Here is a 26,735-nt window from a genome sequence, read left to right on the forward strand (position 1 = left end):
GTGTTCTTGGTTAGGCCACACTTGGAATATTACAACTCTGGTCACCACATTACCAGAAGGATATGGAGGCATTGGAGAGGGTGCAGAGGAAGTTTACCAGGATGCTGCCTCGTCTAGAGGTTATTAGCTATGAGGAGAGGTTGGAGAACTCAGATTGTTCTCACTAGAGTGACGGACATTGAGGGGCGACTTCATAGAAGTTTACAAAATTATGAGTGGCATGGACAGAGTAGATAGTCAGAAGCTTTATCCCAGGTTGGAAGAGTCAATTATTAGGGGACATAGATTTAAGGTGAGAGGAGAAAACTATAGAAGAGATGTGCGTGGCAAGTTTTTTACGCAGAGGGTAGTGAGCATCTGGAATTTGCTGCCAGAGGAGGTGGTGGAAGCAGGTATGATAGTGGTGTTTAAGAGGCAGCTTGACAAATACATGAATAGGATAGGAATAGAGGGATACGGACCCTGGAATTGTAAAATGTTTTAGTTGATGGGCAATGTGATCAGCGCAGGCTTGGAGGGCCAAAGGGCCTGTTCCTGTGCTGTAATTTTCTTTGTTCTTTGATCCATTTTTGCTGGAGTGGTCCATTTCCCACAGTGTGTGACTGTGACTTACGATTTTTAAGAGTAGGCATGAAATATTCACTAGGTGAATAAGGTCCGTGAAACTATCCAGCTGTCAAGTTACTTAAAGTCTCTGCACTTTAGGTTTTGAAGAAAGACAGCCCGCTGTGAATTGAGATAAATTGGTGCTTGCAATTTTAATAGCTGTTTGTTAATATAAGCCTAAGGACTATCATCATAGTCATTTTAACTCTTGACTGCTTGCAGAACCAGTCATTATCACAGCAGGGGAGAGTGGGGAGGGGTCTGTAAATTCACAGTTTGACTGACAGCTCCAGGAGGGTATGAAGGGATTAGCTGTCTTTGATATGGGGCTATGAATACAAATGTTTGGTTTTTTTACAAGGTATTGAACACTTGAAGCGATTTAATGTGTTTTTTTTATATTGAGTGAAGTCTGTAATCCCTGCTTCAAGCTTTATCTTATTTCATCACAGCATGGCTCCTGATATCTGTCCATGGTGGATACTGGGTGAGAAGGAATGGGGGCTGTAAGGGCAAAGGATTGGGTGGGTGCATGGGCTGGCATAGGGGCCATAGGGATGAGTGGGGGTCATGTGATGGCATGAGTTGGCATTAAGTTGGTATAGGGAATATAAAGTGCCATGGGGGCAGGTATAGGGGCATAGGTTGACATGGAGAGTATGAGTGGGCATGGGTTAGCATGGATGAGGCATGGAGAGTGGTTCGGGGCTGAGCGGGTGTGAAGGATGAGGGCTAGTGGGACTAACCACTTTTATTACAACTGGGCAAAGCCTCGGCGCATTGAGGTGGGCCTTTTAAACAGGCTGGCTCAGCGCACGGCATCCCCTGCGGCTGCTTCCAACCTGTTTCTGGGGACTGCAGGCCTGACTTCAGCATGCATTCACCCCCAGAATGAAAAAAAAACAGCCATTCAGGGCTGTTTCTTCTGAGGTGGGTGCGCCAAGCTTGGAATTTTCCAAACTCTGCGCACCCACCTCAGGAGTGAAAATCCGGGCCACAGTCAGAGTCACAAACATGTAGGGTATAATTTGTGACTTTAGTAAGGGCCGTCTCAGTGCTGTGGCAGGGCAGAAATCTGTCTGGGGTGGGGTTGGTGGTGGGTGTTAAACATGGAGTTCAGAGAAATATGAACAGGGATTTGGGAGACAACATCACATTCAAGGACTTTGGGGAGGAAAGGGAGGTTGGAGATGAAGTGGTATTTTCTAAGGTTTTTTGAGGAGAGGGGTGATGGCAGCAGATTCTAAGGGGAGAGGGAACCGTTAACATTATCAGCTAACATCGAGGCAGGAAGGGAAACTGAGTGATCAGCAGTGGGGATAGGCTAGGGCCAAATGGTCAGGAAGTGGGCAAGTTGAGATGGAGAGGGCATGAGGGGAGATAGAGAAGAACTGGAGAAATATCTGAGTTCATGTTTAAAGCAGTAGGGGGAGACCGTGAGCTAGGGGAAAGGGTAGCAGAGGTACCTAAATAGATGGCTTCATTGTTAGTGCTAAAGAAATTCATGAGCTTCTCACATTTGTTGTTGGAGATAATGGTGAAGGAGACAAAGGAGATGAGTTTATGAAGATGGTTTGCAATCAAGAAAGGAAGTCAGGGAGTTAGCTTTGCATTTCAGGATGATCCTGGAATAGTGAGTGATCTTGGCATTCAAAAGTAGGACCCATTAGTGCTTTACACAGCCTAACCAGGTCTGGCAATGAATAGGTAGCACTGATGACACTCTTCAAAGCACTTGTGACATCATAGGGTGGTATCTTTGCTACTGAGACAGATTGCTTAAGTCAGAAAATTTCCTGGCTTGGCAGACCTGCTGGGTTTAAAAGGTCCAGTTGAACCCAGCTTTTGCTCTGGGGTGGCATTGGCAGGATAGATTCAAGCCCTACGACCCCAGAAACAAATCTTAGGGTGGCCATGGGGGCAGGAGTGTTAGAAGGCCTCTGTTCTCTGGGGCTTCATCTTGATTGTTTTAGAAACTTAGAATCAAAGGCGTAGCATACCCACAACTGGGAGGCCCTCTAGCGCTCACTCCTCATACCCCCTTACCCCCACTTACCCCCCCTAGTCCCTTCCATGCCAACTCATGCCCTCACCCACTCTCCCATAGCTCCTCATACCTCCATGCCACTACCATAGCCATTCATCCAAAAGAACTTAAAACAACCTAATCCAGCTATCATTCATACATACGTGATAGCAAAAGAACTCCCATTCATGAAATCCATTCAAAGCTTTTAAATCTCAAGTGGTTAACTCTTATGTAAACAAACAAACTTCTATTCAGGTCCCACATCAAAGGCAGCTAATCCTTTAATAGCCTCCTCAAACTGTCAATCGAACTTTAAATTAATAACCCCTGCTAAGATAATTACAGTCTTTGAATCTCAGCCAAACATTCAGAATGACATAATAATAACCGTTTGGAAATGTAAATACAAAACTCTATAGAAATTGCACAAATAGTTGATTTTTTTATCTTACAGCAGATGGCCTGTCAATCAAAGCAGTCCAGTAGATTGTTTTTTTTTTAACTCTCACTGACAGCTTCAATCTGGTTTTTTTTCATGTTTCAAAAACAGGAGATTTTAAACAAACTTCAGCTCATGTCGCTTAAATAGACTGTATCCACCATTCAGGAGTGTTTATGTCTACTTCATCGATTTGTGACTCAGACCCTGTGGGCTAAGCCCCTTGGAACAGCCAAAATGGGTCTGTTTGAACTTCACACTAAGTTAAAATGGCCCTGCATATGTGTGTTTCCCTCCTGTGTGAATCACAGCCCAATATCCTTCCCCCGATGGGAAAAATTGCATCTGTCGGCAATGGGGGTGGGACTTCCTCATCTGTGTTCTGCCTGTCATCTTTAAAAGCCTGCAGAGTCTTCCTGATGCCACAAAAATCTAGCCCATAGTGTTATAAAAAGCATGCACATTCACTTTACAGCAGCACTTGAATTAGTTTAATAATTATAGCAGGCATGCTTATAAAGCACTTACCAAAATTTGTCCAAGGCATTCTGTGATGATTAGAATCTATTTCTTAATATAGCCACCCAACTCTGCAAAATGCTTGTCCAATTGTGCATTATAGTGGAGGAACAAAAGACATTTCTGGCATCTTTAGCTACTGAATTTTTTCATAAAATCCCTAATAATATATTTGATTTATTTAAATTGGTTAAGTACAAATAATCCAAATTATATTTGGCTCATGAATATGTTCTCTAGTCCATTTAATCCTGCCACTAAAGGCAAAGCTTTATTCATGTCACATCTGAACCAGCCTCTTGGCACCAAGGCATGGTCATTAGTGCATAACATTCCACAGTGCTAACTTTCGGGCTTGACCAGACTTAAGAAATGATTGAGGACAAGCTCCTGGCCGTCTTGGGCCTTGTGGTGTGAGTTCGCATTTGGGGGAGGGATGGATAGGGAATTGTACATCTGACGTTCAGTGTTGCTGATTTTTTTGAAACGGTTAATTGTTTGTAGATATGAGGGACAAAATTGTTAGTCTTTTCACAGGCTGTAAATAGTTCCAATTTTACTGTTTAATCCTTTTAAAGGCTGCTGTCTGTGGCAAAAGGAGTGATTACAAAAAAAAAATGATATGCTAAAATACACATGGGGCTGAAAATTCTTGCCTGTTATGTCCCCGAATGCCTGTCTTGTGGTTGCCCAAGTGAAAGTGCTGCTGCATCTAACGAGTATGAGGAAGCTTGTCCTGTATAGGACTTGGTCCAAGGTACTCTCCTCAGACGCTAATGCTAGGAGCAGGTGGCAGCCTAGATCAAGATTGTGTGCACTACTAATGTGGCCTGAGAACAGATACAGAAGAATACCTTAACAAAGCTGTCAAGATAAGACTCCCTGCAGAGTACCATTTATCAGCTAGATGTCCTAATAGGCATGTCACAGTGTGTTGGCTATTAATCTGTTACACATTCGCTGTTGGCTAATGCCAAGGCTTCATACAACCTGACAGCTCTTTCACTGCTGACCTTGAATATCCATACACATTCAAACTGAAGTGTAGAATCAAAATATAGCATAGTTGAGGAAGCCACCCTAGACCACTTGCATGATCTCTGTAGAGACTTCCCACAACTCCAGCCTACTGCTATATCTTGAATCAGCTTTTTATCCCCTGTATTCATTGGATGTGGGCATCACTGGCTCAGCCAGCACCAGCATTTATGCCCATCCCTGATCGCCATTGTTCAGAGGGCATGTTTAAGAGTCAACCACATTGCTACAGGTCTGGAGTTACATGTAGGCAAGACCAGGTCCTAAAGGACATTAATGAACTAGATGGGTTTTTACAACAATCAGCAATGGTGTCATAAAAACAAAAAAAACTGTGGATGCTGGAAATCCAAAACAAAAACAAAAACAGAATTATCTAGAAAAACTCAGCAGGTCTGGCAGCATCGGCGGAGAAGAAAAGAGTTGACGTTTCGAGTCCTCATGACCCTTCGACAGAGTTCTGTCGAAGGGTCATGAGGACTCAAAACGTCAACTCTTTTCTTCTCTGCCGATGCTGCCAGACCTGCTGAGTTTTTCCAGGTAATTCTGTTTTTGTTTTAGCAATGGTTTCATGGTCATCATCAGACTTTTAACTCCAGATTTTTGTTGGATTCAAATTTCACCATCTGCTGTAGTGGGATTCAAACCTAGGTCCCCAGAGGATTACCCTGGGTTTCTGGAATACTAATCTAGTGACAATACCACCATGCCACCACCTCCCCCACTTTCCTTCTTACTCATTGCCACTCAGGCATATATACAACCATTCTAACATTGCATAACAGGGTCCATTGGAAGAGGGATTCTGGAGTCTACAGTCTAACATTTATCTCTGTTCTGTCCCTTTGGGTCTGAATAAACAAACTAAAGGAAGACAACACCTCACAGCAGCTGCACCCCATTTAACAGCATTTGAAAGCACTAGTAAAGCTGCACATATTCCAAGGGGTGCAATTAGTGAGCAATGAGGAAATAGGCTCTGCTGAATCATTGTGCACAAATGAAGTGGGCCTTCTGGTACAGAGTAGAAACTGTTACGGTCCCTGAAGAAACTGGTAGCTTATAAAGAGAAATGAATTTCCCAGTGATCAACTCAAAGGATCACATAACAGGATTACATGTTTTAAGGTTTTTATTTTAACAAAGTCAGCATAGACTAAACATTACATAGTAGGCAACTAATACACTAAAACTACAGAAAAGGTATTTCTCATTAATTGCTTAACACAGCGGAAACCCCACACCACATTTATAGGTTACACCATACTCTCAGCCGAATTGTAGTCTCGTGTTTACAGTCTCAAACTCCTCCCGGGTTTTACACGGTGTCTTCTCCCTGCCCCACCAGGGTGAATCTTCTGGTGTCCTTTTAAACAAAGCCATTCAGCCCCTCGAGCCTGCTCTGCCATTTAATAAGATTATGACTGATCTGATAGCATTCCAACAGCACTGATAACATATCACCCCCTTGCTTACTAAGAATCTATCCACCTCTGCCTTAAAAATATTCAAAGACTCTGCTTCCACCACCTTTTCAGGAAGAGAGTTCCAAAGACTCATGCTCCTCTGAGTGAAAATGATGTTTTAAGTGGGTGATCCCTTATTTTTAAACAGTGACACCTAGTTCTAGATTCTTCCACAAGAAGAAACATCCTCTCCACATCCACCCTGTCAAGGCCCCTCAGGACCTTATATGTTTCAATCAAGACACAATCCTCATTTTTTGAACTGGGAATCCATCCTCACCAGCACTCGACTTGGTGCTTAACCATGAAACCAGGGCCAGAATTTTACGGCGCTCTACCAGGCGCGCGCCTGACCCAAACACACGTATAATTGCGCGAGATGACGTCGGATGTGTGTCCCAACATCACCACGCAAGCATGCAATATTGAAGTTGACGGGCTTGTGTGGGAGTCAGAGCCCTGTCCGCTGACAATTACAGGGCCAATTAAGGCCATTAAACAGACTATTAACACAGATTTTACATTGCCCATGCGATTTTGCGCTCATCGCACAGGTGAGAAGGGCAAGCAGGCATTACGTTTTTATTAATTTGTCATCCAAGAGCAGGATAAAAAGTCCCTGCCGAACAAGCACTTTTACTTTATATGTGATTTTGCTGCTGTCATATCACAATTTTCTTTTGATTGCGCTAGCTTTCTAAGCTGGTTCAACTACAAACCTGTGCTAAAGTTCTAACAAAATAGATCAGTCTGTACAAAACATAGTGAATGTTTACAAAAGATATTGGCCTTGAAAGTCCATGGCCATTTAGCATATCGCCACTCTAATTATATGGGGAGTTGGGGGATGATGAGCAGCAAGGAGCTGATGGTAGGGACTCTCTGAATGTCAGCTTCCCCATGGCCAGGTCTTCATTATGTCCCAGCATGCAGATTCTGCAGGTTTGTCATCGGGCAGCTGACCCAGCAGTCGATGTAGAATATGCCCTGTTTAAGAAGGGAGTGAGGCAAAAGTTGGGAAATCACAGGCCGATTAGCCTAACCTCAATCGTTGGTAAGATTTTAGAGTCCATTATTGAGGATGAGATTCTAGAATACTTGGAAGTGCATGGTAAAATAGGGCAAAAGTCAGCATGGTTTCATCAACGGGAGGTCATGCCTGACAAATCTGTTAGAATTCTTTGAGAAGGTAATGAGTAGGTTAGACAAAGGAGAGCCAATGGATGTTATCTACTTGGACTTCCAGAAGGCCTTTGACAAGGTGCCGCACAGGAGGCTGCTCAGTAAGATAAGAACCCATGGTGTTAGAGGCAAGGTACTAGCATGGATAGAAGATTGGCTGTCTGGCAGGAGGCAGAGAATGGGGATAAGGGGGTCCTTCTCAGGATGGCGGCCGGTAACTGGTGGAGTTCCGCAGGGGTCAGTGTTGGGACCACAACTTTTCACTTTATACATTAATGATATAGATGAAGGAACTGAGGGCATCCTGGCTAAGTTTGTAGATGATATAAAGATAGGTGGAGGGACAGGTAGTATTGAGGAGGCGGGGAGGCTGCAGAAGGATTTAGACAGGTTAGGAGAATGGGCAAAGAAGTGGCAGATGGAATATAACGTGGGGAAGTGTGAGGTCATGCACTTTGGTGGGAAGAATAGAGGCATAGACTATTTTCTAAATGGAGAGAGAATTCAGAAATCTGGAGTGCAAAGGGACTTGGGAGTCCTAGTCGAGGATTCTCTTAAGGTTAACTTGCAGGTTGAGTCGGTAGGCAAATACAATGTTGATATTTATTTTGAGAGGACTAGAATATAAAAGCAGGGATGTGCTGCTGAGGCTTTATAAGGCTCTGGTCAGACCACATTTAGAATATTGTGAGCAATTTTGTGCCCCGTAGCTCAGGAAGGATGTTCTGGTCCTGGAGAGGGTCCAGAGGAGGTTCACGAGAATGATCCCAGGAATTAAAGACTTAACATGTGAGGAACATTTGAGGACTCTGGATCTATACTCGATGGAATTTAGAAGGATGAGGGGGGATCTGATTGAAACTTACAGAATACTAAAAGGCCTGGATAGAGTGGACGTGGGGAAGATGCTTCCATTAGTAGGAGACACTAGGACCCGAGGGCACAGCCTCAGAGTAAAGGGAAGACCTTTTAGAACAGAGATGAGGAGAAACTTCTTTAGCCAGAGAGTGGTGAATCTATGGAATTCATTGCCACAGAAGGCTGTGGAGGCCAGGTCATTGAGTGTATTTAAGACCGAGATAGATAGGTTCTTGATTGGTAAGGGGATCAAAGGTTATGGAGAGAAGGCGGGAGAATGGGGTTGAAAAACTTATCAGCCATGATTGAATGGCGGAGCAGACCCGATGGGCCGAATGGCTTAAATTCTGCTCCTATGTCTTATGGTCTTATGGTTTTATGACCTGATCCCTGCATCATTAAAAACATTCTTTTTTCAAAGGATTCCCCTACAAAAAGGAACAATCACACTTTGTTTGCAGCCCCCAGCAATCCCTCCCTCACTTCGCCCCCTACCATGGCCACTAGCCCTAGCTGTGCCACCTCAGCCAGGCAGTCCAGAGCTGCTGCAGTAGTAGGTAGACTAGATATACTCTTGGTGGCATGGGTGTCTACCAGGTTGGAGCATTCTGCTCTCTGGAGTTCAGTAGGTTATGGGCTCAAGTCCCACTCCAGAGAGTTGAGCATGTGCTTACAGTCCCACCTTGTAGTTTCCCTCAATAATTAGCAAGTGGATGTGCCAGGGTCTGAATATGTGGCTTGTGGCATAATGGCAACTGCATATAGTCTAGCATTGGCAGATGCTGACTGAGCTAGAAAACCTTCTATCAATTTGTACCATTTTAGCCATGAAATAATCCAACTGGAAATCTTTCTTAAAGACAAGCCCCAATTCTAAATCCAAATTGCCCTGCCAATCAGCACAGGCCTAGATACCATACTGTTTGTCACTTTCTTGGCTGGAGTGATTGTACATAATTTAAGAGCAGATTATCATGCATGCTGTTGTGTTACAATTTTACTATTCTGCTGAGCTCTTAAAAATACATCAGTTGTTGCTTTGACAGAAATATCTTTTCTTCAATAAAAACAAAAAACACAAAACATTTGCATTCTTTTAAAATTCCCATCCTTGTTTTCAAATCAATCTATGACCTCATTCTTCCTCCCTATGTCCTTCAGCACACCTGATTTTAATTGTCCCACCACTGGTGGCTGTGCCTTCAGCTGTTGTTGCCCCCAAGCTCTGTAATTCCTTTTCTAAACCTCTCTGCCTCCCCAACTCTCTCTCTCTCTCTTCCTTTAAAGTATTCCTGAAAACTTACCTTGTGACCAAACTTCTTGTCCCCTTATAATTACAGAAAATACACAAATACTCAATAGGTCAGCCAACATTTAGGAATAGAGAAACAGGGTTAATGTCGATGAAAGGCCATCGATCTGAAACATTGATTCTCTTTCTCTTCCCACAGATGCTGTATGGCTTGCTGAGCATTTCCAGCATTTTCTGTTTTTATTTCAGATTTCCCGCATCTGTAGTATTTTGCTTTTGTCCCCTAACCTATTATCTCCATATGCAGCTCTATGTCAAATTTTATTTGGTAATGCTCCTGTGAAACACCTTAGGATATTTTACTACATTAGAGGTGCAATATAAAAACAAGTTGTTGTTGTTTTAACAACAGTAAAAAAGCCAATGAAAAGAAACATTTTTTAAGATGTCACAGCCCTTTCAATACCTCCTTTGCACCTAATGTTTAAGGCAATTCCAGATGAACATATTGAGTGCATATTGTAAAAGATAGAAATCACGCTTGCTCAAATTAGTGTTAATTATACCCTGACTGAAATATTAAAATGAGTCTCTTGCACAAATTCTACATCAATCTGCATAGGTATTACGCCTAACCAGTAAAACCTTATGTTACTTAATGCCTAATCTACACCCAAGCAAATCAAGCCAGTGGGAGCATTTCCCTCTGGCTGCAAATTTCCCCTTAAAAGTGGAAGATAAATGAAAGATTCTCGGTTTCAAATTGTTCTGTTGTGGAAGGTGTTAAGTGAAAGCAGATTGAGAAAGGAAGGAGGACATATGGCAGCAAATCAATTTGGAAATGACTGGTTATAAGAATCTACACAAAGCAGTTACAATGTTTTGAGTGTGTTTTATGCCACAGATAGGCTGACTGTACTCATATTAAAGTCTCATGTCAATGGCATCAAAGGTCATGGGTGATGGTGCCAGCAATGGATTGATTCTATCGAAGAATCAATGAGTGGAGGACAACTCAGAATGTGGTCTGTAGAGGAGACAGATGTAACAGTGCTGGACTGTCATGAGACTTCAATGAACTTAGATCAAATCTGCAGGGAATGTGGTGATACTGCTGATATGTGCTTGTGAATGGAGTGAGGGACCTTATGTTATTACAATTGTCAGAACTTTTAGAATAATATAGTTTGAGATAAACATCTGTTTATGTGTTGCTGTAGAGCTGTACTGTAAACCTTGATATATTTTTCAAGGTAAATAAGGACTGTAATTAGGAAGGATTTCACATCCCTGCTTCATTTTTGTTTTGAAGTGACCTTCACTCCAGGGAAAGGTTTCTTATTTATTATTTGTGTAAAATTCATAAGCCCATCCTTTTGATTCATGCTTATGGTTTTGCTACAAATAATAAACAAAAAAAGTTCCGTCTCTTTATTTTTTAGAGGGAAGTGTACAGTTTTTAAGACAATATCTCTACTTTCCTTCATATTCTCTCCAGTCAAGTCAAACTGAGCATCATTTCTTCTGCTACCAGGACATAAATTGACCTCATGCTCCTGCAAGTGCCACCAGAAGTCATGTAATTTTGTGAGCAGAGAAGTGGCTCTGCTGTCTCCTCCCCAACTTCCTGTTGTTTTCTGTCAAGCATACCATCTGCCCCGGCAGCATCTTTACTTATAGTCCCGTAAATATTTTTCATAGGGATTCCTACTGAATACTTTTCTCCAGCAGCAGTTTGTCAACATTCTCCTCTGGACTTCCATAGTTTTGTTTTCACCTTTCTCTGTAGAAACTAAAATGAAACATTTATTAAGCATTCTGTGTTTACTTGTACATTTCTCATTACTTCCTTCTGTGTAATTTTCTTTGCTAAAGATTTTGCACTAATCTGTGCTAGGGCCCTTTTCATTGCACTGAAGTTACATGAAATCCAGTTCAACACAATTAACTTGGACATTTTTTTTCTTTTTGATGAGAACATAATTAACTTATGGTCATTCTTTTCCAAGTGAAGTTCTATCCTCAGATTTTTAGATGTTTTGTTTAAGAGTTCAACATACTGATGAATGAAACATTTAAACATTTCAGGGTCAGGATTATAAATATTTTGGGGCTAGGATCAGAGGTGGATGGTCATGCAATTACCACTGCCAGCCTCCATACTGGTTTGCCACTATGTCATGTGAGGTTTTTGGACCTTTGCATGGGAGTATGAGACCCAGTTCAGTAAAGGAAATCAGATTGTCCCTAATGTTTGCAGCATTGCCATTCTAACTGAGAATTATGAAAAATCTTGGAATCCTTTTCTTTCACTGCTATGGCATGAGAGTTCCTCATTGGGTAGGTAATGCTACACACGGCATTTGGCAAGCTTGTTTTTTCAAAACCTACCAGTGAGTTATTATGCAGGCAGAGATGAGTGAGTAGGGCTAAAGGATCTACTTTACACTCTTGTCACTACAAAGTCAATAATAGCCAAGGACTTAAGGAAGCCGAAAATTTAGCAAGACCATCTCTATCTTGTTAGGTTTTTATCTCCATCCATGTGGAAATGAATGAGCCAGTGACCCTAATGCATTGGTCCATTGAATATAAGTGGTTAATGGTCAAAGTGTGGTCAAATGAATTTGGTGAAGCCTTGGAAAAATATTCCTTTGTTAATGACTGTGCTAAACCTGCATTTAAAACAGTGCAGGATTGAATTGGATCTGTCCACCAATTAATGGGCTGACCTGCTACTTATCTGGCAAAATCTAAAATCCACTGCCACCCTTTGAACTTGTATTGTCTATGTTGAATGATTTATTCATAGCGTATTGTCGTCTTTTCTGGATGATGGGGGAGCATTGATAAAATTACTGACAGCAGGAAGCTCACCTCTTGTATGTTATGACAGATTTTGGATCCTGTCTTTACAGTACAAGCTAAGTTAATATCCAATAGGAGAGAATTTATACTGTGCACTTAACTCCACTTGTATGTATCATCACTGACTTATCCATAAAGAGACTCTCTGGCCTCTAACAACTTAAAACAGCTTTAATTTTTTACTTCTACTTCCTCAATAAAAATTTCAAGCTTCCAGAGTGTACCTGGTGGAATACTATCAGCTATGAGGATCATAAAAGCCATTGGCCTTCTCTCAAAGCAATAATTTTGGAGTTTTGTGATGTATTTCCTTCATTTCCATTGAGTATCTGATAGTATTTGGCAAACATTTAACACAAGAAAAGAGGAAATATTCCAAACATACAATTTGGACTAGGAGTAGGCCATTCAGCCCTTCAAGCCCACTCCATCATTTGATAAGATCATGGTTGATCTGATTGTGTCCTCTATTTTCCTGCCTACCCCTCCTATACCCTTGGACCCCCTTGTCAGCCAAGAATCTATCTAATTTAGCTATAAAAAATATTCAATGATGCTGCCTCCACGGTTCCCTGGGAAAGAGAATTCCACAGAGTAATGACCCCCAGAGAAAAAAATTCTCCTCATCTCTGTCTTAAGTGCCCTGACATTCTCCCATTGTTGTGCACTTCCCTTCTCTTGGTGGAAGTTCCTTCAATAGCCTAATCCTGTGTTTCTTCAATTCTCTCTCCAAAATGGCTTTCCTCCCTAATTCCCTTTTAAGACTTTTCTCACATTCCATCTCTTTAACCAAACCTCTGTCATCCATCCAAAAATCTGTATTGCTGACATGGTGTCCATTCTTGGATTATCACCCTCTGACACACCTTTTTAAACATCAAAGGTGCTATAAAAATGCAATTGTTGCTGTTATGGTTATGTGACTTGAATGTTCACAGGGTACAAAGAGAACTTCTGTGTATAACAACCATCTATGTAGCATATATAAATATATGATAAATGAAAAACTGAAAATAAGTACAGAGCTTTGGTACTATAATGAAGATGTGAAGTTTGTTTTTACATAGGGAAAGTAATCTTGTAATAGTAGCAACGGATGATTCAAAAGCTGAGGTTAATACAAATTCAAGAGAAAAATATTTAGGATTTTGGCTACTGAGGCAGGTAGCTTGAGCCGGGAAATTTTCTGAGTCGCTGGGTGCGCTTGGTAAACAGTGCCCCGAATTACATGATTTGCGTTCCAGGGGAAGGGGTGGGTGATGAGTGCTGGTCCAGGATGGAGTCTGGCCCAGACACAGAACGTAAGTGGCAAAAGGTGTGGGTGAATGCCAAGGTGGGTTGGTTAGAAGGCCCTCCCAGTTCCCTGGAACTTTGTCCCCAATTGTTTCAGAAGCTGTTTGGTCCTCCAGCCTTCACCCTTCACAGCCCACCCCAAGGCCGCTCATACACCAAGCCACCTTCCATGCTTTCTCATGGCCTCATTGTCTCCACCATGGCCTCCATGACTCCAACAGGGCCTCCATGCTCTTTTTTGCAGCATTTCCACACCTAATATTATTACTATTTGGTTCATTGGATCTGTGCATAGTGCATAGTACATAGTGCCATGGATGGTGGAGGTGGCATGGGGTTGGGGCATAGATAAGACCTTTCAAATTCATCTTCTTAAAGGTTCCTGAAGCCAGCCTATGGTTCACAATTCTTTTGAAGGGTTGTGAACCATGAGTCAAGGAGAAGCTGGCCTGATTCCACAAAAATTCCAGTGGGCTATGAGATGCCTTACTCCGCAATGGAGCCAGCCAGGTCAGGAGTACAGGTTATGGGCTGTCTACCCGCACCTGGAGAAAATTGCTGGTCCCAGGAATGCAGATGGGTGTCCGGGATCAGGCCCTACCCGCCATTTTTAAATGTCTTCAGAATTGTCAAAATCGCACAAAAATCCAGCCCTTACCTTTTCACTTTTGTGGGACTGTTTTCAGTCAACAAGGATAGTTTTTAAATCTAACTTTGACAAACACTCTGCACCTTGATTCATCTGCCTGAATTCATGTCCAGAAGATGAATAAACGCAACATGGCTTCTTCTGCAAATATTTTTCTGAAGATTAATTTGTGTCCACTTCTTAGCACATTTTCTTATTTATTATCATTTTGTTTTCTGAAACGGCTGAGCAAAATCACATCATGTTTGGGGGAAAAAGTCATCAATTTTGAGGAGAAGCAGTGGCAGCCTCTTTTCAAAATGTAGCAGCTGTTTCAGGTTTGTATTTTTTTCTTCTCATATCATTGCTACACCAGGTCCAGAATTTTCAGTCTAGGGTCAGGAGACTCAGGTTGGGACCAGTGCCCGGTCCTGACCCTGCATGGCATATTTCAGGCAGACCCACCAAGATTCTTAAAGGGTCAAGTCAATTAATAGCAAGGATTAGGAGCAGGGATGTTATGTTGGAGCTGTACAAAACGCTAGTTAGGCCACAGCTGGAGTATTGTGTGCAGTTCTGGTCGCCACACTATAGGAAGGATGTGATTGCACTGGAGAGGGTGTAGAGGAGATTCACCAGGATGTTGCCTGGGCTGGAGCATTTCAGCTATGAAGAGAGACTGGATTATACTAGAGTTGTTTGCCTTAGAGCACAGAAGGCTGAGGGGGCACCTGATAGAGGTATACAGAATTATGAGGGGCATAGATAGGGTAGATAGGAAGAAAATTTTCCCCTTAGCGGAGGTGTCAATAACCAGGGGGCATAGATTTAAGATAAGGAGCAGGAGGTTTAGAGGGGATTTGAGGAAACATTTTTTCACCGAGAGGGCATTTGGGATCTGGAACACACTGCCTGAGGGGGTGGTAGAGGCAGGAACCCTTACAACATTTGAGAAGTAATAAGATGAGCACTTGAACTGCCATAGCATACAGGGCTATGGCATTCCAAGTGCTGGAAAATTGGAAAAGAATAGATATCTGCTTGATGGCCAGCATGGACATAATGGGCTGAAGGGCCTGTTTCTGTGCTATATAATTCTATGACTCTATGACCAGACTCACTATCCAGTTAAGGCCAATGGGAGACCCTCCAGCACTGACCAGCCAACGCGGGAGCTGCTGATTTGTAATGGAGAGAGGGACCTCTGAAAAAAGGGATCAGGTTTCCTTTAAGGAAAACAGCCACAGCTGCCTACAGCCCTGATCGCAGAGGGACAACTTGGGACCACCAACAGCTGCAGCTGTGGCCTGACAGCCACCGAGCAGCAAGCAGTTAAGAAGGCAAATGCTGGCCTTCATTGTGAGATGACTTGAGTATAGGAACAAGGATGTTTTACTGCAGTTGTACAGGGCCTTGGTGAGGCCACACCTGGAGTATTGTGTTCAGTTTTGGTCTCCTTACCTAAGAAAGGCCATATAGGGAGTGCAGCAAAGGTTGACCAGACTGATTCTTGGGATGGCAGGGTTGTTGTATGAGGAGAGATTGCATCGACCCGGCTTGTATTCAGTGGAGTTGAGAAGAATAAGGGGATCTCAGTGAAACGTACAAAATGCTGACAGGGCTTGACAGACCAGATGAAGGGACAATGTTTCCTCTGGCTGGGGGATCTAGAACAAGGAGCCACAGCCTCAGGATACGGGGTAGGCCATTTAGGGCTGAGATGGAGAGAAACTTCTTCACTCAGAGGGTGGTGGACCTGTGGAATTCTCCACCACAGGAGGCTATGGAGGCCAAGTCACTGAATAAATTTAAGAAGGAAATAGATATGTTTCGAGACTCTAAAAGTATCAAGGGGTACGGGGAGAGAGTGGGAGTATGGCGTTGAGATAGAGGATCAGTCATGATCATTTGGAATGGTGAAGCAGACTCGAAGGGCCAACTGACATAAGAGCCTAAGAATATAATAAATCGGAACAGGAGTAGACCATTCGGCCCCTTGAGCCTGCTGCACCATTCAATAAGATCATGGCTGATCTTCTTGTGTTTCGATTTCCACATTCCTACCTACCCCTGATAACCTTTGATTCCCTTGCCTAACAAGAATCCATTTACCTCTGCCTTAAAAATATTCAATGACCCCCACCGCCACTGCCTTCTGAGGCAGTGAATTCCAAAGGTGCACAGCCCTCTGAGAGAAAAAAAAATCCTCATCTCTGTCCTAAAAGGGCAACCCCCTAATTTTAAAACAGTGTTCCCTAATTCTGGACTCCAACACAAGAGGAAACATCCTTTTGATGTCCACCTTGTCAAGGCTGTTCAGGATCTAGTATACTTCAATCAAATCACCCCTCACTCTTCTAAACTCCAGTCTGTCCAGCCTTTCCTCATTAGACAACACACTCATTCCAGGTATCAATCTAGTAAACCTTCTCTGAACCACCTCCAATGCATTTATACCCTTCCTTAAATAAGGAGACCAAAACTGCACATAGTCTTCGAGGTGCAGTTTCACCGATGCCCTGTATAACTGAAGCATGACATCTTTACTTTTATATTCAATCCCTCTCATAATAAAGGATAGCATTCCATTAGCCTTCTTAATTACTTGTTGCACCTGTATACTAAGTTTTTGTGACCAATGTACTAGAACACCTAGATCTTTCTGCACCTCAGAATTATGCAGCCATTCTCCATTTAAGTAATAATCTGCTTTTTGTTCTTCCTGCCAATGTGAACAACTTCACATTTTCTGACATTAAACTCCATCTGCCAGATCTTTGCCCACTCACTCAACCTACCTATATCCATCTGTAATCTCCTCATGTCCTCTTCACAATATACTTTCCTACCTATCTTTGTGTCATCTGAAAATTTAGCTACCATGTCTCCACTCCCCTCAACTAAGTCATTGATGTAAATCGTAAAAGGTTGAGGCCCCAGCACAGACATCTGTGGGGCTCCACTTGTCACACCCTGCCAATCCAAGAAAGACCCATTTATGCATACTCTCTGCTTTCAGCCAGCCAGCAATCTTCTATCCATGCTAATATGTTACTGCCTAAACCATGCACTTTTATTTTCCATAATAACCTTTGATGTGGGACCTTATCAAATGCCTTCTGGAAACCCAAGTACAGCATGTCTGCAGGCTCCCCTTTATCTACTCCGCATGTTACTCCATCAAAAAACTCCAATAAATTGGTTAAACATGATTTTCCTTTCACAAAACCACGCTGACTCTTCCCGATTGCCTTGAGCTCTTCTAAGTGCCCAGCTATAACCTCCTTAATGATTGGTTCTAACAACTTCTCCACGACAGATGTCAAGCTAACTGGCCTATAGTTTCCTGCATTCTGCCTCCTTCCCTTCTTGAATAGAGGGGTTATATTTGCTACTTTCCAGTCTGATGGAACCTTTGCAGAATCTCGCGAATTTTGGAAAATTAACACCAGCTCATCGACTACTTCATTAGCCACTAATTTTAAGACTCTAGAATGTAATCCATTGGGACCTGGAGACTTGCCAGCCCACAGCTCCATCAATTTGCTCAGTACTTTTTCCCTAGTGATTTCAATTTCACCAAGTTCCTCTCTCCCTTTCACCTCCTGATTTGCAGCTATTACTGGAATGTTTTTTGTGTCCTCTACAATGAACACAAAAGCAAAATATTTGTTTATTTCTTCCTCCATTTCTTTATTATCTACTATTAACTCTGCACTGTCAATCTCTAAAGGACCAACACTCACTTTACTTACTCTTTTCCTTTTTAAATGCCTGTACAAATTCTTGCTATCTATTTTTACATTTCTAGATAGCTTCCTCTCATACTCTAATTTCTTTCTCATGGTTAACCTTTTAGTCATTCTCTGCTGTTCTTTATATTTTGACCAATCATCTGTCCTGCCCCTCATCTTTGCAGAGTTGTCCAGTTTTTCCTTAAGTTTGATTCGCTCCTTGAAGCACTTCTGCTCCTATTTTCTATGTTTTTATGTTACTTGTGCAAATGGAGGAAGGACAGAGACCACATGGGATTATTACCCATTCCCCAATATGAGCCCATCATGGTTACCTGGCCGTGGTCCAGACTGATGTCTCTTGCCTGCATTCCCAACTGGAAATCCCAATGAGCTCTTCTGTTAAGAACAAGACCTTAATAGGACCTGTAATTGGCCCAAATAGCCTTCAATTAGCTACCTGCTACTTGCCAGTGGGCAGCCAATCCAACCTCGACCTGACTTTTCCAAAAATTGACTCAATGTCGGGATCATTGTTGGTGCAAAATTGCGGGCTCGTCAACTCCAACCTGCACTCCAAACTGCTTCTAAAACCCAGCCCCATTTTTCTGACCACTATCCTGCTCATCCTTTCTGAGCTCCTTTCAGAATTCTGATTAAATCTTTACCTCAGAGGTTTTCATAATCCTCTGAGTAGGTCAGTGAATAATATTTGTACTCTGCACTTAGAATCCACCTGACTGTCTTTGACATGATGCTCTGTACAAATTGAATTACCTGTGAATAAATCTTTTTCACCAAGATCATTTTCATATTAAATAACATCCAGTGGCATTACTATCGCTGAATCTCCCTCTATCAACATCCTGGGGGGTTACCATTGACCAGAAAATGAACGGGACCAGCCATATAAATACTGTGGCTACAAAAGCAGGTCAGGGGCTGGGGATTCTGCAGAGAATAATTGACCTCCTGATTCCCCAAAACCTGTCCACCATCTTCAAGGCACAAGTCAGGAGTGTGATGAATTCTCTCCCCTTGCCTGGATGAGTGTAGCTCCAACAACACTCAATAAGCTCAACACCATCTAGGACTAAGCAGCCTGCTTGATTGGCACCCCCTCCACAAACATTCACTCCTTCCACCACCAATGCACAATGGGTCAAACTTCTGGAACTCCCTCCCTAACAGCACTGTGGATGGACCTACACCACAAAGAGTTCAGAGGTTCAAGAACACAGCTCACCATGAACTTCTCAAGTGCAATCAGGGATGGGCAATAAATGCTGGCCTAGCCAGTGATGCGCACATCTCTTGAATTAATAAAAAAAAACTTCAACAAAGTAGAAATAAATTTCCTACAACTTCAGTTTTGTAACATTTACTGTTATCCCTATGGAAAACAAATAACATTTGATTAGATGGTGATGATACTGAAGTGCACTCTGTCCTGAATGGGTAATATTAGAATTGGGTAACAACTCAGGATTAATTTCTTTTAATGAGTTATCTAAAGAGATCTTAAATTCCTAGCATCTAAATACTGACTTTCTATATTTGTATGTTATTGATCACACTTTTCTTGCCATGCGTTAACACACTCAGTCAAATGATGCCTGGGAAGTGTTTCTTTATTGGTTCTTAGTAACAAATGTTGCATTGCAAACCAACAAAATTTGAATTCTTCATGCTTTTTTCAGTGTACCATTATTCTCAAAGATACCGGTACTGTCACAACTGTCTTTAGTGACATTTTGTCTGCCAATAATATTTAACTATTCCTAGTGTAGCGATCGAAGGTATAGCTTTTCCCACTACCTCTTAGGGGGGGTCACATGATTGTTCTTGATGAATGAGCCCTAAGAATGGATAATCCAGGATGGGGGCAGAGCTTTCTAGTCGGTGAACCTGGTTCAAGCATGTGGCTTCTAAAAGAGCTCTGTAACAAAGTTATCTGTTTCAAGTAGAAACCTGTCTGATACATCAAGTTATTACATTTGGCGACGAGGGTAAAATAACTCGGATGCTTGTGAATGTGAGTACTTCAGTTCTTAAGAAAAGAAAGTATGCTCACCAGTCATGCCACTCTTTGACAGAATCGACCCTTATGATGCGTCTATGGAAGACTGGAGCCAGCATGTAGAGCGCCTTGGTTTTTATTTTGTGGCAAATTATATAACCATGTAGGAGAAGAAGAAAACAATTCTTCTGTGGTAGCAAGTCTGTGGTAGCAAGACATATAACCTCATCTGCAGTCTGATGGCCCAAATTCTAGATCTTTTAATGAATTGGTAGACCTCATGGACACGCATTTTCAGCTGAAACCATCGATAATAATGCCGAGGTTTAAGTTTAGCTCCAGAGTAAGGGTCCTGGGAGAGTCATTTATATAGTGAAGTTGAAACAGTTGACTGAGCACTGCGACTTTGGAGACACTCAATGATATGTTGCGGGACCAGTTAGTTTGTGGCATTCACAACAACGCCATTCAGCGCTGTTTACTCACAGAAGTTAATGTCGATTTGAAGTGCACCATGGAAATAGCGCTAGCCATGGGAAGTGCTGCGAGGGACTTGTAGGTTTTACTGAGTGTGCAAAATGATGCTGTTCTTCAGTGGGGCGGGAACCTATCTCCAGGCATAGGCGAAAACCAGAGACACAGCAGTGAAGTGAGAGACAGTCTCTGCTGCTCGAAAAGCGAAAAGGCCTAGTGAAAGCATTTCAGCAGTGATTCCGAGGTTAATCTGTTACAGATGTGAGGGTAACCACGTACCAGACACCTCCAGATTCAAGGAGGCAGAATGTCAATACTGCCACAAAAAAGGACATGTAATAAAGCTAGGCAGGGTAAAATCAAGACAGCCCATAAGCAGCGGACATGAAGTGAATAATATAACAGAAGCTGAAGCTATCGATAATGGTATCTATTCCCTGTACAAAGTCACAACAGTAAAAACTGAACCAATAACCATCACCATTCAAGTGAATGGGAAACCACTAATAATGGAGGTAGACACAGGAGCATTGACCACAGTGGTGGGAGAACACACATTTAAGTATCTAAATGAAGGTACCCAGCCATTGAATCTGGAACACACCACAGCTCAACCGAAGACAAACACTGGAGAGCCAACACAGGTGAAGGGTCCCATAGGCAACAGACAACCCAGCTTCTAGTGATCATCGTGACAGGTGAAGGACCTAGTCTTCTTGGCCGAGACTGGTTACAAAAAAGTCAAGCTCAACTGGTCTGAAATATTTCAAGTGAGAACAGAAGGAGTTCCTGAGCTGTTAAGGAAACACAACAATGTATTTTGTGATGAATTGGGAAGGTTAAAAGTCTTGAAAGCAAAAATATATGTAGATTTGCAGATGACACCCCATTTCTTTAAGGTCAAACCTGTACCTCATGCCCCAAAGGAGAACCTGGATGCAGAATTATGCCAATTAGAGAAGCTAGGCCTCATCCAAACAATCCAAGTTTCGGAATGGGCAACACCCTTGGTCTCTGTGATGAAACCTGATCAAACTATTCACATTTGTGGGGACTACAAATTAAAGTGAACAAGGCAGCCAAACTAGATAAATATCCTACCCCGAGGATAGATGACTTGCACACAAAGCTAGCTGGGGGCAAATCCTATACCAAACTGGACATGAGCCGTGCATACCAATAGCTAGAGCTGAATAGCAAATCTAGAGGGTATGTAGCCATCAACACACGCACAAGAGCCTGTACCAATATACTCGCCTACCCTTTCAAGTATCATCTGCATGTGCAATCTTCCAAAGGACAATGGAGAGTCTTTTTCAAGGACTTCCCCGAGTAGTGGCATTCCTAGATGATGTTCTGATCACAGGATCAACAGATACCAAACATTTGGCCAACCTGGAAGAAGTGTTAAGAAGATTTTTGGAAGCCAGAGTATGATTAAAGAGGGAGAAATGTACATTCCCAATGCCAGAAGTCACTTACCTGGGTCACCGGGTGGATGCCATTGGTTTGCATCCAGTGGAGGAAAAGGTTAGGGCAATCAAAGAGTAACTTCAGAGCTCTGAAGAAGAGTCATTCGGACTTGAAACATTAACTCTGTCTTTCTCTCCACAGACGCTGTCAGACCTGCTGAGTTTGTCCAGCACTTTTTGTTTTTGTTTCAGATTTCCAGCATCCGCAGTATTTTGCCTTTATCGATGTCTCCAGAACCTTCTCTGCAGGCAAGAAGGGTTATTCACAACTATAAAAGGAAGGTTTATCAGTAATATTTGGAGCGAAAAAATTCCATCAATATCTGTATGGGTGACATTTCACCATTGTGTCAGACCATAACCCATTAATGGGTTTATTCAATGAGGATAAGGCTATTCCGCCAATAGCATCAGCAAGAATTCAACCTTCGGCTTTGATATTATCTGCATATGAGTACACCTTTATGCACCATCCAGGCTTGCATATTGCTAATGTGGATGCACTCAATCCGTCTCCCGTTACCAGATAGCATTGTACATGCTCCAGTGCCACAAGAAGTTGTACTTCTGTTGACTTTCTTGGAATCTTTGCCTGTGTGTGTGAAGCAAATTAGAAATTAGATGAACAGAGATCCAATTTTGTCAAAAGCTCGAGACCTGGTATTGCAAGGATGGTTGAAATCACCAGTATCTGAAGAGATAAGACCATTCCATGCCTGTAAAACAGAGTTAAGTTGTCAAGGTGGAATCTTGTTTTAGGGATCAAGAGTCATCGTTCCTTCGCAAGGAAGAGAACCACTCCTGAGTGCTTCACAGTGCGAGTCCAGGCATTTCGAAGATGATGGTGTGTGAAGCTATGTCAGCTGGCCAGGTGTAAGCAGCGACATTGAAAGAATGTTCAAGCACCGTCTCCAGTGTCAGCAACAACAGAAGTTGCCTGTTTCAGCACCACTGCATCCATGGGAGTGTTCTGGTCAACTCTGGGTTAGTCTACATATAGATTATATAGGTCCATTCTTAGGTACCATGTTTTTATTGATCGTTGATGTGCATTCTAAGTGGATGGATATATAGGAAGTTAGATCACTGACATCGAATGCAACTATTGAAAAGCTGCATCAATGTTTTAGTGTACATGGCCTACTAGAAGTCATTGTTTCAGATAACGGTACAGTCTTTACCTGTGCAGAATTTTAGAGATTCATGAATTTAAATGAAATCCAACATATTAAAACAGCACCATATCATCCCTCATCCAATGGATTAGCTGAAAGAGCTATGCAAACTTTCAAATCAGGAATGAAGAAGTTATCCAAAAGTGCTCTAGAAACTCGACTTTCCTGCTTTCTTCTCAATTATTGCATGACTCCTCATGCAACTACACGCTCAGCACTGTCTGAATTATTGATGAAACACCCCTACATACAAGGTCATCATTAGAGGGGAAGGTAGAGAAGAATCAGAGTAATCAAAAATTGAATCAAGATATTCATAGCAAAGCTCAACGATTTACTGTAGGAGATACAGTTTTTGTGTGGAATTTTGGAAATGGATCTCGTTGGGTTCCTGGCACAATTGTCTCAGAAACTGGTCCCTTGTCATTCCAAGTGGAAGCGACAGACCAGGTTATTGGAAAACATGTGGATCATCTAAGGAGTATAGAGACATTCCAACAACCAGCTATTCCGCCTGTGATTAATGTCAAACCGTTAATCCTTGATGTGACAGATCAACCTAGAATAGACATACCTGATGCAACTTTCTAGTGATATATCTGATGCTGCAGTTCCTGATCATGTCGATCCAGTGAGAGAACCTTAAATGGTAGAGCTATGCCACTCTAACCAAATAAAAAAACACCTCAGAGATTTAATCTTTAGTCACCTGACCTGTATTTATGTACATATTGTGGATTAAAATGTTCTTTGTAAATAGGAAATGTAAAAAACTAAAGGGGGAGGAAATGTAAGGATTGAAGGTATAGCCTTTCCTATTACCTATTAAGGGTCACATGATTGTTCTTGACAAATGAGGCCTAAACGCAGGTAATCTGGGTGGCGTTTGTTTGGGGGGTGGGGGGGCGGTGGGCATAGTTTTCTAGTCGCGGACCTGGTTCAAGCATGTGGATTCTAAAAGAGCTCTGTAATAAAATTATCTGTTTCAAGTAGAAATTTGTCTGGTATGTCAAGTTATTACACCTAGCAAATCACTCCCCATGATCTCCTCTGCCATGAGAGAATCCCTGCAAGAAACAGACCTCACTGATCTATTCACACTTGGAGAGTCGTAGCTACGAATCTATCTAAACACAAAAGGGCCAATTTTAACTACCATTGGTCAACTGCTCTGCAGAAAATGGTAGCTGGCTGCAAGGAGCGGATGGACATTGGTTGAGGTCAGGGGAGGAAGTTCTACAGATTGGAGGAAGCCCAGGGGAAAAGAGACCAGGACATTTTTTCTTACTTAGCTGGATTTCAAGGGATGGACAGGGCAGACACCCTGTTCAAGAAGAAGCTAAAATTTCATCATGGTGCCATGTATGGCTTATTTTGACCCTGATCTGCAGTTATTGACCAGTCTCTCCACGGAGTCCGGCAGGAGGCTGCTTCTCCACCAAAACAATTGGTATTAGAATTGCTGATTGGCAGGAACAGAATGGGGAATGGACAATGTCTCTCCCTCCAACCTACTGCTTTCCCATCAGCAAAAGAAAGTTAAAATTGCCCCTTTATTTCATATCTATGTGGTTAAGGCTTCCCGAATATCGCACTTCTTCAGGAAGGAAGCTTTATACAGGTAGTGTCTCAAATCCATTCATCCGAAATCTGGAGTTGGCCCAAGACCGGACCTTTTTATCAGCTGCTATGCCTCAGTTTTAATTGTCATGAAATGTGTAAAATAACTTACTGGGACAATTTAGCTAAGCGCTGCATTAGCGCCGTGGGGCGCTGGGATTTTCGCTCCAAATGGACCGAGCGATCCCTGATCCCACCCGACTCAAGCTTGGAGTCAGCCTTACTTACCTTATTATTTAATTTTTTTTTCAAACATTATTTCGTCACTATTATATATTCTTTTTTCAAGCTTTAATAAACAGAAACTTATTCATTTGATTTCATGTGTCTCCTAATTAATTGAACTAAGGTTCCAATTTTTCTGTCCGAAAACTGGCGAGATCCGAAATCTGGCATGGACTCAGCCCCGAGATTGTTGTTTTTGAAGCACTGTACCTGCAGTTGATAAGGGAGCTGAATTCAAAAGTTCTCAAAATTGCTATAAAAGTACAAACTGTTACCATTTAAAAAAAAATCTATCTGAAGTTCAAGGGTGACAGGAAACAGGATGGACTGAATGGCCTGCTTCAGTGCTATATATTCTATGTAATTCTATGAAGTCATAAAGATTGACATCCGGCTCTAGCAATTTAGATTTTCCATTACGAAGTGGTTAATGACTTTATTTTGGGACTTTATTATCTGGAAGCAACTCACATATTGTGTCCATTCTAATCAGCTACATTCATGTGTTAGGGCCGCCTGTTCTTAATGGAAGCAGCAGTTGTTGAGAATTTGTGGTTAGCTGTCCTTAGCTATGGGAGGCAGGACGATAATGGAGCATAGATAATTGTGGAGCTCCAGCTGGGAAAGCTTGTTATGTGAAGTTTTCAGCAAGATAAGCTGTTCTTCAGGGAACTGCAAGGGGATCAGCAATGAACACATGGGGTTGGACCAGAACATTGAAGCAAATGGTTTAAAAGTGAGGTAAGGGAATGTCACTGTTGGATCTTCTGGTGTTGCTTGCACATTTCAACTTTGATGCATGAGTTGGTAGACCATTATGGAAAAAGCAATTTAGAAAGTAGGGGCTTCATTTTAATCAAGACTTCAAGCTCTTATGTTAATGGCCTAAGATCAAATGGAACTAAGCTGCTGAGACTAAACAGGTTGCCAAAATCCATTAGATACTGGCGACACCTGTTTTATTTTATCTGGGATTCAAATAAAAATGTAAAATCAGACCTCTTGTGAAACAATGAAAGAAATACTTTCCACACAGATAGAATAATGAAGGAATTCAGTAGGGCATGATTAAAATATCTCATCCATTTTATACATTATTTTTACATATCCAGTTGGCAAAACTAAACTCCTTAAAACTGAATATATATCATTACATAAGAGAAAATGTAATTTATGGCTTCTAAAAACTGATCATTATACAAATATAAACAAAGTATGTATATATATATATATATACAATTCAGGGCCCCAGCGGCTCATTTTATTTTGGTTATCAGGCAGACCTGGGTGTCGGTGTGATGGGTCATCTTGGCCAATGCCATTTTGATGGGTAGTCCACATCTCAATCACACCAGCAAGTTCTGAACCAGTGCTCAGAGACAGTGTGTTGATCAGGAAAAAGGTGGGGTGCAGGGTTGTGGGAGATATCCATTGGTCCCTCCATGCATCTGAGCCATATCATTTGAACATAAAAGGAAAGGAAGACTCTGTGGACAGGCAACTATGAATCAGGAATCAGAGTTATTACTCTCTTTCCGCCTGGCTGAGTATGTGATGATTGGCCCCTTTCAGTTATTAATTTCAATGTAACTGAATTTTGACCCAAGGGAAACGGGAGAGAGAACGGGAGGGAGAGAGGATGGGAGGGTGGGAGGACGGACAGACGGGAGGGAGGAGGGGCGGACAGATGGGAGGGAGGGGGGGGAAGGACAGATGGGAGGGAGGGGGGGGAAGGACAGATGGGAGGGAGGGGGGGGAAGGACAGATGGGAGGGAGGGGAGGAAGGACAGATGGGAGGGAGGGGGGAAGGACAGAAGGGAGGGAGGAGGGAGGACAG

At 42.3% G+C, this 26,735-nt stretch overlaps 1 protein-coding gene across 1 annotated transcript in view; it reads right to left on the reverse strand.

Annotated features, from left to right (window-relative positions):
• The window catches only part of sntg2 (syntrophin, gamma 2), a 1,105,459-nt gene that overhangs the window by 886,886 nt on the left and 191,838 nt on the right, over positions 1 to 26,735 (reverse strand). The window lies entirely within an intron of this gene.

This window comes from Carcharodon carcharias, chromosome 5 (genome assembly GCF_017639515.1).
Source record: "Carcharodon carcharias isolate sCarCar2 chromosome 5, sCarCar2.pri, whole genome shotgun sequence".
Taxonomy (NCBI): domain Eukaryota; kingdom Metazoa; phylum Chordata; class Chondrichthyes; order Lamniformes; family Lamnidae; genus Carcharodon; species Carcharodon carcharias.